Genomic DNA, 13,815 nt, shown 5'->3' on the forward strand with positions numbered 1-13,815 from the left:
TTTTACGTTTTGATGTGCTTAGTTCTCATAAAATGACTTTCTTATAAAATTTAGATTTCCTTGCATTTTTTTCTGCTGTTTCAGTAAAATCATAAAATGTTTTCTTTCTTGCACTTGATTTTCAATCACAAGAAATCGGCGATATATTATAGGTGAAAGATTAAGTAAAAAGAAAAAAATATGCAACAGTTGAGCTGCCAACTTATATATGCATTTTTGTCGGATTTCATTTTTGTATTTAAAGTGGCAAAAATCATACCTTTCTTTTTTTTAATCTGTAATTTATAAATTTGAATTTAAATGATTAAATCACTCTAGATAAATAAATGTAACATAAATGCATGGTAATCATGTTATGTTTTTGTTGAAGCTGTGGCAAAACAAAACATTTTGCCTACATTTGTAATTCAATAATTATTTTACTACGAATTGGGAAAATCATTCTCAGAAAGAGTTGGTAAATGTGCACTTAAGTCCAATGTGATTTACTATCCTCATAAATTTGTATTAGTAAATTTAAATGTTTGAAATATGAAAAGGTGACTATGATATCTTTAAAACATTTTGAGGACATTGGTGCTTAATAAAGCTCTTTGAACTACTTCAATGATATTTTAAGGCATAAGTCATTTTTCGGTGATTTTGTATGGGAAATACTAAAATAAAAATCAGACACTGAAGTTAAAAAATGAAAAATGCCAAAACTTCAGTTTGCGCATATTCTTTGTTTAAGGAGAACTAATAATGGAAGTAAACATAAAGCCTTAATGTGTATAGCCAAAATTATGTACATCTGTTGGTACTTTGCTGAATCAGAGATTCTTTTTTTACCTACCAGTGATCAGGTAAACTCTACTCATAACATAAGCGTTCATCAACCAAAGGTACTGCAAATCAACGGTAGTTTTGTTTTACTTTCGGTATTGGTTCTCGTTGAATGGAATAGGAAAATATTTAGTAGTCTTGCACAGAGCATTTGCCCATCATGGAGATTTAAAGCTCATGTGAATTTTCCTTTGTTTTTAAATAGCACATTTTGCATTAAGTTGCATTTTACTATTATCCAGAGGACAATGTCACATATTTAATTATCTAGCTTGACTATCAAATGTTAACTTTGCACATAGGCAGCATATTTAGTTCTCACTATACAGATTCAAAATGAGGCAAAAATGCATTTACCACTAAATATATTCTGCATGAATGTGCAATTTTCTCAGGAGTAAACAAGACAGATTAAAACAAAACATACTCTGATTATTATTAATAGTTAGTTCTATGAATGTATAATTTTTCTTATTACTCAATTCACATGAATTGAGTCAATCAAATAACACAACTATCACATGTCTTAGAATGATTTAGGATGTAGTTTGGAATTAGTTTGAGAGAATGGAATGAGATATTTGTCTGAAGGAGTTTGCATCCATTACCTGTACCGGTTCTGTTTAAATCAAAAACAAGTTCTTTCACTGATGTTGTTTGTTCACTGATAATTTCTTTTACAGCTCACTTTTTACTCGCTTATTTTGCTGACTGCTTATTTTCTGACACAATTGTTTATTTAATGAGACTACATGGACATAAGTACTGCAGTTGTGGGATTAATATTCTTGAAATGATTTTGAAATATTTGTGTTAGAGTTAAAGACGGTTATACAATTAGAGAAGTATTAAATATATTTTGACAATATGGATGGATTCAAATGTGACAAACATTCAGGATCATCTGCTTGTAATTTAAAAAATAATATTTAATTTTATTAATTCTTTCGCAGTTAATGAAACAACTAAGTTATAATGCAGGTAGGACGATAAAATTTTGAAATAAGTATTGAGTTTTCAGAATTTAATAGGTTTTCATGTGGATGTTTTAAGGAGAAATGATCTTGCCAGTTAAGTGTAGTGATTTTTTTACTAGCATCCTCGAACAGCTGATTCATATGATATTCACAATTAATGTTCAACTCCATATCTGTGCAATTTTGGGATTTACCCAGAAGACGAGAATTTGAATATGATTCTTTCCAAGAAAATACTGGGTAAAGCGCAATTTCTTACTCATTATTCTCTGATATTTTTAAAATGTTAGTAAAGGCATTTTTTTATTTTATTAAAAAAGCTTATTTTTTCATATGAAGGATTGGGGGCAAGTTCCATTTTCAAATTGTTTAAGAGGAAATACTCTAAGTTCGATTCGCGTATGCAAACGCCCATCAATGCGATTCCCGAATGCCTGCACAGTTTGTCTTACATGTAGTTTCTATACATTTGCATTTATCGACAATTATTTCTCTGATGAAGTAATAGCGCTGCAAACACTGAACACAGGATAACTTAATTAGTGAGTTTTTCATGGGAGAATATATTTCATCAACCAGGTTGCTGTAAGTCCGTTTAGGGAAAATAAATTAGACCAGTCAGATCGCTATAAGTTAATTCTCTTTCGAAGGTGCGTGAGTTGCATGCAGTGCTGAAAACAGCCCTTTAAGATGCTTCAAAGTTTTGAACCGTGCTGTTATCTACTGGAAATTGCGAATGCATGTAAAGTACCTATGTGGAAAAAATACTAAGAAATAGATATGACAAAGTCTCCTTTCAATAAACTGTAATTAACACTAAAGGAAAGGTGTTCTAAATGGGATACTGAAAGTTATTTTGACAAATAACACTGACACTAAAAGGAAAAGTAATCTTATTTTTACAATCTTTGCAGTTATTCCGTTGAATCTGAATTAGAATGATAGATTTCAAAGATGTAGAATGTAGATCAGGAAAACATTTCCTGCTGCATATTCTTGTGACGATATGCATACATTTTTTAAAATCTAGATTTCCTGGTTTTATTTCAAAGTTTCCCTAAAGATGGCGCTGTATGTCCTTTCTAACACTTTTTCCATTACGATTTCTTCGATTACGACTTGCGATTAGGGCTGAGGATGGGATTCCCTAAAGTTTCGTAATGCCATTTTTATTCACTGAAAAATTTCAAAAAACTATGATATGATTTTTAGCTGTTTTCTTTTATTTAGAAGTCAAATTTAGGACACTGTGTAAATAATAATAGGTTCTAATCAGTGTGTTCAGTGAAAGTATGCTTCTCGTTTTGCATTATATCGAGATTCTCTTTTTTGGCCCCTTACAAGCAGACATGCAAAACAGAGAAGCCTAAGTAACAAATCGCGCTGAATATAGTTCTACTCCTTCATGCAATTTTTTTTTAAAAATTAAAGTAAAACTGTCATATATCAATATCAGCAAGTGAATTTAACAAATAAATTATCCAATAAAAATACACTTACAGTAACAAATAAAGTAATAAATCTTGAGAACGTAATATCGGTCTGTGATTCTGCAAGAAGTACAGTCGCATGATTCTATATAGCGAACTTCCATTTTGCGAATTTCTCTATTTTGCGATTTTTTTCCGAGGAACCAAGAACATTTTGGAAATTTCTTCATAAAATAACTTCCAAATAGCGAAGTGAATTTTCTATTTAACGAACTTTTCTTAGCGATCCGTTTTCCCTATTTCCCAAAATATAACTTGTTAACGTATTTTATGGGGGAAATGGACATGAATTGATTTTCGAAGCCACTTAACCACAGAAAGCAGTAAAATCCCTTTCCCTTTTTGTTTGCATTTCAAACGAAACTACTGATAAAAACGAATTAACGGATTTTATTAGTAGCAATTAAACTTAAGAACGCATGTGGTAATGTACATTTAAAATTACTCTTATAATAAATGCGGCTATAATTTTATACATATATTTAGCTTTTTTTAGTTGAAAATGTATGTAGCATGATAGTATAACACTGGATAATGCTTTGCTCTATTCTTGTTTTCCATGCAGATTTCTTTTATGGAAGATTTATAAATTAAATAGTAGATACTAGCTTACAAGGTAAAGTCGTATCAATTTCTATTTTAATTATGTCTGGTGTTTATGAATTTAAAACCTATTTTGTATTGTTTAAGTATTTTTAAAGATGATTTTCTATTCAACGAATTTTCCATATAACGAACTTATCGGGATTTAGTGACTTCGTTAAATAGAGATCCAACTGTATTTCATATGGATGGAAATGAACACCAAACATATAAAGCTCAACCTATAGCAATTACATGCAGGCAGAAACTATGTATCTATAAGCGGGATTATCAAAAATTCCATTTGCACTACAATTCTATTTTCATATAATTGTCATGCCATCTAAAAGAAAAGATAAAATTTAGAAAGAAAATAAACCATTTCATAGGAAATATGGTCAAAATATGTTTCTTTATAAGTTCAGAGAAAATATTTCATTCACTACCTAATACCAAACGCTATATACATTGCAATATTATGTTACAGCAATATTTTTGTTTTTGTAAGGCATGTAAATTATGTTATGTTTTTGGAAGTTAAGAAAAAAAAATATTTTTGATATTTATACTTCAAAATATTATTAAAAAAAATATTAGATTAAAATATTTACCAAAAAATATTTATGAAAAAGATATTTTGAAAAAATACTATAGACTTTGAAATTAATTATGAGCATGTAGAAATTCTGTTCTGTTTTTAAGGTTGGAAAATATGTATGTAATGGTAAATATGTGTTGATTTTAATATAGTCTACAACTTTGGAAGCGAAAAAACATTTACGAAATGTAAATGCATGATTATGTCGTGTAGTAATTATTTAACCCCACACTCGAGGCCTGATTTATCACAAGGCCTGCTAGGCCAGAGCTTAGGGCCCCACATGGCGTTTTTCCTAAAAAATTGTTCATTAGAATTATGCCTTAGCAAAAATTGAAATAAGGAAATCTCAAATTTACTAAATCATAGTTTACTTATGTTGTAAAAAGTTCAAAAGCATTTTTTGCTTGTAAATTTTAAGACAGATGGGGCCTCCAACTGTTATGTGCCTTTGGGGATTTCTAAAGCAAGATAGGACCACACTACAATTCGTTTTGACACATGTTTTGTAATAATGTTATGATTCACTTTAATTATTATAAAAATGTACGTTAGTAGTTTATACATACTTACATCATCACCTATAGTAATAAAATACATATAAATTTATCAATTATGCTTGATGGAAATAATTTCATACCCAGTTGCTAAGCGACCAAAAGTTATTTGCATTCCTTCTAAAAAGGTCAGACGATTTTATTTGCTTCGAAGCTCTTATAACATACAGAGTTAGTGAGATGATTAAGTTGCTTTTTTGATTTCATTCATAAAAGAAATAAATATTTCGCAGTTTCTCCAGATAAAGGATTTTTCCTAATTTAAAATTATGCAAATGGGAGTTTCTGAATATTAATCAATCTTAGATGCATTTTAATGCATAGAGAACTATTTTTCAGTGTTACTTACAGCAACAGAATGTCTGTAGTAATAAAATTAATTCTAGAAATTTATTAGTTATTAAAAAGATAAGATGATTTTCATAGGAAGAAAAAAAGCACCGTTATAATGCGCTATATCTGAAGTAATTAAGTTCTATGAAATTACTGAATTAAGTTCACTGGGAAAGTGAATTTTGTTAAATTCTATGAAGGTTATAAGTTCTGATAAATCTTTTTTTACATTATTATTTTATACACTTAACGGTACATTAAATGAGTATCGGTATTTAATGTGAGTTATTTAATCCTGTAAAGATCATTATTGCTAATGAACTTTTTATTTTCTCACTTCCTGAACTTTATAATGAGACTTTACATATGATAGAAAATCTAGCTTTTGCTTAAAACTGAGCTTATTTGAGTTAAAATTAATCAAACCAAAAAATGAAACTGAAAATATTTTAATTAATTAAAATATTTGTTAAGCCATTTTCACTTACAGTTGGCGATTAAAAAAATTCTTATGGAGATATTTTTGATACATTGAAACTAAATATGCTTTTTTCGTCTAGAAACTAGAATATTTGTTAAATTATTTATTGGCGATCTACTAATTTATATTTAATTTATATTTTGCTATCTGCTAATTTTTAGCGATAAAAGGGTAAGATGGGCTAACATAAAAGTTAATTAATTGCATAATATCCAGGATGCTTCAAAAAATTTTTAGAATGCTTTGAACTTCCATATAATATTTATTCCCTATTATAAGTATATTTTGTTCAACAGGTGGCAGCAGAATCATAACTCTATACACAACCCAGTTAAGGACAAGGAAGTAACTTCATTTTGGTGGATGAAATGCGTAAAAAATAAATGGACTACCCTGAATAACTTTTGATCTAATGATCGGATTTTCATCTTCTGTGTTTTAATCTTAATGGTTCCAGAGAATGACCTGAAAAATGCTAATTAATTCGTGAAGACGATATTTTAAGTTACGTAATCAGACACTAAAATGAACTTTCTTTGAATAAAATTTTTTTCTTTCGATGGATTTGAGTTTCTGATCCCCAAAATATACGAGGTAGCCGCAATCTAGAAAATATGGTCCCAATAGTTCGGTCAGGAGAGCGGTCTAAAGTTTAGAAGCCTTAACGTTAACGTTAATTTTTTTGTGTGCGTATTTTACTTTTAAGCATAGAGAACTTTTTAGACAAAGCGTATAGAAACCTTTTTAAACCTTTAGAACTTTTTAAGCAAATTGAAAAATTATAACCCACAATTCATTTATCCAAAGATAATTCTTTGCGAAAAAATAATATTCAGTAAATATTTATTATTTCTTAATATTTTATTCAGTAATGGACTAAAAAATTTTGAACTGAAAGAATTTTTTTTTTTTACATAATTTTAAAGAATGTAATTTTACATAGCAAAATCTGTCGCATTGTTCGTGAGAAATGGAATTTTAAAAATACGACATGTTTAAAATTTGATATGCGGGAGTAAGAATGAGTTCGAGAACGTGAAAATCCGATCATTAAATCAACGTTATTTTGGGTGGTCTGTTTTATTTCTTCTACTCACTGTTCTATTGAAGTTTGAGCCTCCAAAACAGGTAATCAATTGGTGATGGAAATTGGAAAATGTTAATGGGGTTCAAAAACAGTTGATAATGGAATAAGATACAAAATCATCATCAAGGTGAATAACGCATTTACGAGATCAATTCGAAGTTTGCCAAACCGTGTACGACCATCCTTTCCCGATCAGGATCGGGAAAGGATGATCATCCTCAGAAATGTGTAGATGATAAAAAACCATCAATTTGTAAGCAATCTTTTCAGAAAGTACATTTATTGTTATTTACGGTTTATTTATTTTTCAAATTTAGCACTAAATCTTCCATTTCCTGAAATTTAACGTTGTAGAGCGAGAAATAAACTTTCTATGTTTGTTCAAAGTGTACAAATTTTACGTACCACGTATTTGTAATATAGTGAAACCTCGATAAAACGGACACTTTTAGAACTGAGGTAAATATCTTCTTGAAGATTTGTCCGCTTAAAAGGAAGACATGATTGAGAAATCAAAAGCTGTAAATTGCTTTAACTAAATTAATATGATTTCTAGAGAAATAGGTAATTGACAATAATAGACGTCATAGATGTTTATTTAAACTTAGCATAATCATAACAATTGCACTTAAATTTTAAGTCCTATTTCAGTTACATGGTATCTATCTCATATCACGGCTTTTCCATCAAGCAATTATATTTTAATATGTTTTGAAAATTCTAGGATAGAGTTTCTTATGAATGATCTAAATTCATTTTATGAAATATCTCTCTGAAGTACAGGGGCGGATCCAGAAATTTTTCCTGGGGGGGGGGTTATAGACTCGGATCCCCCCCACAATTTTCTTACAAAAAAAAAATTTTTTAATATTTTTTTTGAAAAAAAAGAACTGGGGTCTTTAATGCTAGTCTTCTCATTTATTTTTTCCCTAATGAACAATAGAACAATTCATAAATAATTCATTTATTCAAAACCTTTAAGTAATAAATGTAATACGTTTTTTAGAAACTTTGGCAAATCTATCAATGATTTTTTCAACATCCAAATCAGTTTCTCGATGAATGTTTAATAATGCGAGTCCATTTAATCGTTCTTGATTTTGTGTTGCTCTAAGCGAAGAGATGTCGAAGAGTTGAAAAGGAACGTTCTGCTGTTGCTGCACTAACTGGCAGAGTTATTAATGTTTACAATGAAACTATGACGAATTTTGCTTTAATCTTTTGGATTATGATTCATAAAGCAGTGAAGAACATAATTAGATGGAAAAAAAATTGATTTTTTCCTATCTACCTAAGTGTATATGTCCTCTTAAATAATTTTTAAAATATTTCATTTCTTTTGTAAATTATTAAAAAAAATATTTTTTAATTTTTTTCTTCAATTTGGGGGGGGGGGGGGGGTCATGACCCTTATGACCCCCTCCCGCTGGATCCGCCACAGCTGAAGTATGGAACGCATACCAAAGACTGAAATAACTATTTATTAGGCAACTGACAACAATGAGTTCGTTGTAAATGTTAGTTGTAACTATGCTCAATACAATTATACAATATTCACACAATAATACAATCAATCATTTGTAGGCATTTCTTTCTTCCCGCCCTAACTCTATTATTTTGTTTACAAAAATCTCACAATTCGTGATTATGAAACAGAAAAACAAAAAGTAACTCATTAAAATATGGAAATTCAGTCTTGATGGGATTTTAAAGAGACTTTTGAGATGCAAATTACTGTAGGTGTCCAGTCAAGAGAGTGTCTGTCCTAAAGAGACTGTGAAATGCCAATTTATTAGGCAACTGACACCAATGAGTTCATTGTAAAAGTTAGTTGTAGCTATGTTCAATGCAATTATACAATATTCACACAATAATACAATCAATAATTAGTAGGGATTTCTTTCTTTCTGCCGAACTCCATTATTTTGTTTACAAAAACCTCACAATTCTTGATTATTGAACAGGAGAACGAAAAAAAATAAATAATTTTATTTTATTTTATAACAATCGTTGAACTGCCGACCCAATGTTGGATTTACGACTACTAATGTTCAGCTAAATTAATGATTGTAATTAATGAAGTCAGATTAAAAAATTGTTGGCAGCAGAAAAAAGTTCAATAGAAAATCCCTTAACTCATCCATTGAATGGGAAGTTTACTAGCTGCATTATTATTTAAGTTGGGGAATATGTTCTTTTTTTAATTAAGTAAATTAAACACCATTTTTGACCACCATTTAAGTAAATTAAACACCATTTTGACTTTATTTTATTTTAAAATCAGCGTTGAGCAGTTGACCCAATTTTAAGTTTTTAACTAACTATCAGTGTTCAACTCCATAGCCTTGTAATTTTAAACCTAATCCAGAAAACAAGGAACTCCTGGATCAAGCATTGGGAGAAATTCGCCTTGGTGGAGGACTTTTTGATGAAACTAACCCGCATTTGCGTTACACGGAGAGGAAAACCACGAAAACCTCCCACAGTTAGCCTGATGGCAAGGGTACTCTAACCCCTAATCCGTCCACCAATGAGGATATTTCACGTCAGGATTGTGGTCGGTGCAAGCGGGATGCGGAATTTGTATCAATCATCCATCGCTGGGATTCGAACCCGGGTCACTTCATTGGAAGGTGAACGCTCTATCCCCTGAGCCCACCACGGCTCAAAATAAATAATTAAAATATGAAGTTTCAACCTTGATGGGAATTTAAAGATATTTTTTGGATCCAAAACACTGTGGGTGTCCAGTCTAAAGAGTGTCCGCCCTAAAGAGGGTTATATAGTAATTTAATAATAGAATAATGTCGGGAAGTTTGAAAGCGGTCCATCATATGATTTGCTTGATGTGGAAAAGAGTCTGCAAACCTTAATAAGATTCATTTATATAAGACTTTAATAAGATTCATTGATATAAGACTTTAGTAAGATTCATTGATACAAGACTTTAATAAGATTCATTGATATAAGACTTTAATAAAATTCATTGATATAATACTTTAATAAGTTTCATTGATGTCAGACTTTAATAAGGTTCATTGTATAAGACTTTTTTTATCTAAGACTTTTTTTTTATTAGACATTGATTTAAGACACTGATATAAGACTTTCGTAATTCCTTTGAAAAATTAAAATGGTATATCTTATGAACGTCTACCAATAAATAGAATAAAAAGAAGAATGTAAAACAAAGAAAAAAATATTACAGTTATAATAACATTTTAACTATTCAAAATGATAAAATTTATTCCCAAATGATTGGTAGTTAAAAATATTTTTAAGTAATGGATAGTAGCTATTAGTTATAAATATCGAACATCGTAAAATTACTTACTTTACAACTACTTAAAAAACGAAACTTACTCTAGAGAATATTATAATAGTTGCGGTAAGCTAATAAAAAAGGTCAAAATAATCTCAGCCATTTTTCAAGATTCAGGAAAAATCCTTTTCGCTTATTTTTATTTTTTTTAACTCATATTCAACACTTAATACATTTTGCATTTCTCATTTTTTTTATTTAGTATTAATTTTGATTTAAGAGGTGATAAATTGTTGTATTAATACTTTTGGGGGACGTAGTTTAACATAATAAGTTTAGAATCTGGCAGTTAAAAATTTCTGTTGTTTTTGTTACATATTATTACAATACATTATATGGTTGTTTTGCTATTTTACTCATAGTTATTGATTAGTTTCGCATATTTTAATGACAGGAAAATAAATATGATTTATTTTTGAAGTTTTATTTTCTTTTAAAAAAAGTTGAATAATATTGTAACACTGTAGTGGGGAGCAAGGGATGTAACACAGGGGTTGACGAGGGGGTGACTGACATTTCGTGAATAGAATCGGTGGGAAAGCAAGCCTGCAATTTGTTAAAAAAATTTTTATATTAAAAAATTTAGATAAATGTTCTAAAAATATAGTAATAACTACTTGTAACTCATTTATATTTGTGATATATGTGGTATAAAATAGGTTTCGAAGAAATTATAACGTTAGTTTGAAAATTAAAAGTCGTTAACGGCATAAAAATGTCAAAAGATTTTTAAAACATTTTTTTTCTGTTAAAATATCAAATGAGTTACGTGTAAAGAATTTGTTAAATGTTATAATTGTTTGAAAAGAAGCTTCTTATTCAAAAAATTTTTAAAACGTTTTTTTTTTTTCAGTTAAAATATCGAATGAGTTACATTTAAAGAATTTGTTAAATGTTAAAATTGTTTGATAAGAAGCTTCTTATTCAAAAAAATTTTAAAACGTTTTTTTTCGGTTAAAATATCGAATGAGTAACATTTAAAGGATTTTCTCAATGTTAAAATTGTTTGATAAGAAGCTTCTTAATCAAAAGATTTTGAAAACGTTTTTTTTTTCAGTTAAAATATCAAATGAGTTACATTTAAAGAATTTGTTAAATGTTATAATTGTTTGGTAATAAGTTTCTTATTCATGAAATCGGACCCAGACTGAGACTGAGTAACGATATACTATTTTAATACTATTTTACCAATACTATTTTATAATACTATTTTAATTCAATACTATTTTACTAGCCAATACTATTTTAATTCAATTTTAAGTGGTTAAATGTATTGTGAAACTGAAGAAACGAAATTTTACTATAGTGAAGTTCTACTATATTGTTAAACAGTTTAACGAACTTGCATTGATTTTTCAGAGACTATCATTTGTATGCATAAAAAATAGACCATAATTTCATGTTGTTCTATCATAATTTCGTTTGAACCCACTTGTTTCCTCAAAATCGTCCAAAAGTGGCCTTTTCTCCTGGAATTCTCCCCATACAGCAAAAACTTCAGCGCAGGTTTGCATAAAAAGAAAAAAGATTTTATAAAAAAAAAGAAATAAAAAGGTTATAATTTTACGTTGTTTTTATAATAATTTCACCTGGACTGATTCTACCTTCCTGAAAACTGGTCCAAAGAGAAATTTTTATCAAGAATCCTCTTGTAAATCTAAATGTTCTGCAAAGAATCACAGTCTGGGGAATAAAAGTACGTGAGTCTTCGTATTCGTAAATTCGCAGTTTATTTATTAAGAACCTTATTTCAATTCATAATTTGGTTTTGAACTACTGTTCAGAGCGAAAAATAAAATACGGACCACCCTGAATAACTTTTGATCTAATAATCTTCGCGTTCTAGGACCCAATCTTAATAGTTCGAGGGATGATCTCAAATATGCTAATTAATTAGTGCAGACGATATTTTAAGATACAAAATCTGACACAAAAACGTACTTTTTCTGAATAAACATACCTTTTTTCGATGGATTAAGGGGTGGCCATAAAGGGGGCGGTAGACAATAAAGGGGTAGCCACAATTTGGGAAATATGGTCCAATAGTTTGATCAGGAGAGCAGTTCGATGTTTGGACCCCTTAAAGTTTATTTTAATTTTTGCGTATTTCGCCATATATCGAGAACTTTTTAAGCGAATATAAAAAATTTTGCACACAATTATAAAATTCGTTTAGCCACAGATAATTCCATACAAGAAATAAAATTTAGTGATCATTAAATATTTTTCATTATTTCAGTTAATAACATATTGAAAACTTTTGATTTGCGAGGCATACAGTTTTTCAAATCATCCTAAAGAATCTAATTTTAAATGACAAAATAGAAAAATTGAGAGAATTCGGTCGAATAGTTTCTGAGAAATCATATTTTAAAAAAATCGCATGTTTAAAATTTCATTTCTCAGTAGCTGTTGGACTGATTTTTATGAAATTTCGTATTTTGCCATGTAAAAAAGCAGTCTTTAAAATGATGTAAAAAATTGTAAGTCATACAATTCAAAGTTTTTTTGATTATTATTGAATAAAAGAATGAAAAATAATAAATACTCACTGTAATTTATATTTTGCGTGGCCAAACAAAGCTTATAATTGTGTGCATACATTTTTCAATTGCTTTAAACATTTCTTGAGATATAGCGAAATACGCATTAAGTAAAGTTTACATTAAGAGGTCCAAACTTTCAATCCCTCTCTTGACGAAACTATTGGGACCATATTTCCCTGATTGCGGCTACTCCCCTTACTTCAGGGGTTGAAAATCCGATCATTAAATCAAAAAGTATTCAGGGAGGACTTTTTATATTTTTGCGCTCTGTTCATTCATATATATTTAAAATGGCAATGACTATCGGAAATGAAAGCCGATATTTTTTAACTTCATTAAATTCCCCCCCCCCCCAAACATGCGGAAACAACTCTTGTGTTGACAGAAAGTAAATTTTTCCATCGTGGATTAGAATCCAAGTGAAAAAATAATATCAGACGCAAAAATATTTGAGTGACAACCGCAACTGTAACTGTAACTCCAAAGATGCTTCAAAATACGCGAAGAAAGAAGATTGTTCATCCTTTGATGTCTGCCTAGTGGCCAATGGTGAAGCTACCTAAACGTATTAAATGGGTTAAATACTTTGTAGGCAGGGATAGCCTGGTAGGCAGGGCGCTGGACTCACGTTTGTGGGAACGGGAATTCGAATCTAGCCGGCCAAAGACTCCCGTGTAGTGACTGGTGTACGTTAAATCTGTCGGGTCACAAAGCCCTCCATGTTCTCATAACAAATCAATACCTCTGTAGGTAACTGAATTGAAGATTGATCGTTCTCTGGTTCAGGTCACAATTACGATCTGTGGATGAATGAATGGATGTGTGAATGGGATCACCTTATAAACGGATGTGACTTATAGGTGAAGCAAATGTTGAATTCTTGGTCATAGATGGCGCCACTGGAAAACAAGAACAATCGTTTCCTCTCTGCCTTAGTGGCAGACGACAACAACAACAAATACTTTGTTGTTTTCATTATATATAAATATCAAATTTATATGCTATGAATGTTTATTA

This window comes from Parasteatoda tepidariorum, chromosome 12, assembly GCF_982258835.1.
Source record: "Parasteatoda tepidariorum strain Cologne lab strain chromosome 12, Ptep-v5.0, whole genome shotgun sequence".
NCBI classification, from domain to species: Eukaryota; Metazoa; Arthropoda; class Arachnida; order Araneae; family Theridiidae; genus Parasteatoda; species Parasteatoda tepidariorum.